The sequence below is a fragment of the Panthera uncia genome, assembly GCF_023721935.1.
Source record: "Panthera uncia isolate 11264 chromosome B3 unlocalized genomic scaffold, Puncia_PCG_1.0 HiC_scaffold_1, whole genome shotgun sequence".
Lineage (NCBI taxonomy): Eukaryota > Metazoa > Chordata > Mammalia > Carnivora > Felidae > Panthera > Panthera uncia.
The window spans coordinates 11,549,800-11,551,099 of record NW_026057582.1 but is presented as its reverse complement, the minus strand read 5'-3'; the positions used below and the strand labels follow the sequence as shown (position 1 = coordinate 11,551,099).

General features: G+C 43.8%; 1 pseudogene; it reads right to left on the bottom strand.

Annotated features, from left to right (window-relative positions):
• Positions 1–537: 537 nt before the first annotated feature.
• LOC125910648 (uncharacterized) lies at positions 538–646 on the bottom strand (annotated as a pseudogene).
• Between the last annotated feature and the right edge of the window lie 654 nt (positions 647–1,300).

Below are 1,300 nucleotides of genomic sequence, written 5' to 3'. Positions count from 1 at the left end.
CCGTTTAGCCCATCCCCCCCAACCAAAACCCCTCCAGCAACCCTCAGTTTCTTCTCTGTATTTAAGAGTCTTTTGTGGTTTGTCTCCCTCCCTGTTTTTATATTATTTTGCTTCCCTTCCTTTATGTTTTGTATCTTAAATTCCACATATGAGTGAAGTTGTATATTTGTCTTTCTCTGACTTATCTCACTTAGCATAATACCCTCCAGTTCCATCCACGTTGTTGCGATGGGGCATATTTCATTCTTTTTGATTGCTGAGTAATACTCCGTTGTATATATATATATCACATCTTCTTTATCCATTCTTCAGTTGATGGACATTTGGGCTCTTTCCACACTTCGGCTATTGTCGATAGTGCTGCTATAAACATGAGGGTGCATGTGTCCCTTCGAAACGGCACACCTGTATCCCGTGGATAAATGCCTAGTAGTGCAATTGCTGGGTCGTAGGGTAGTTCTATTTTTAGTTTTTTGAGGAACCTCCATCCTGGTTTCCAGAGTGGCTGCACCAGCTTGCATTCCTACGAGCGGCGCGAAAGGGTTCCTCTTTCTCCGCATCCTCGCCAACATCTGTTGTTGCCTGAGTTGTTAATTTATAAGAACAGATACTACACTTGATCTTAGCCAAAAGACCGAGAAGTGATGAATTGTACATTTTAAATGGTTATTGAGTAATTTTAGGTAATGTGAATTTTACCTTAATGAAAAAAAAAAAAATCAAGTGTCCATCAAGGGACAGGAAAAGGATGCCCTCTACTGGGAAGGCTTAAAGGACAATGCCAGAGAAAAATAAAATTTCAGCAAGGCTTACCCCATACATTCTGCATATAACACATATTACTAAATGGGGCTTTGTGCATCACGCATAAACCATACTCTCTGGGAGGTTTCAAGAATTTTCAGGAGCACGTTTTGACGCTCTTGGAATTTCATTTGATGTGTTGACTTCATTAGCTCCACACTCTGAGCGGCACTGAAGCATTAGACAGGTGAGGGCAAGACAGGAAGCAACACCCGAGATGTCTCCCTGGCTGAGTCTCCTTAGTAGGAAAGTTCTAGACCGGGTCGAAGGTCTACAGCCTTCTGCTGCTGCAGACCCCGGGCCACTTTGGACCCAGTAGCACCCATCAATTCCTGGTGTTCTTGAGGTCCAGCTCGTTGTCGTGTTCTGAGTTCCCCTTTCTGTGAATTCTGACATAAGTCTCCCAGTTCCCGAAATGGATTCTGCACTTCACAACCAAAGAGGTGGACAACGTAGAGTCTCTGAAGCTTGCTCGCTCAGAAAAAGGGTCGGGGGC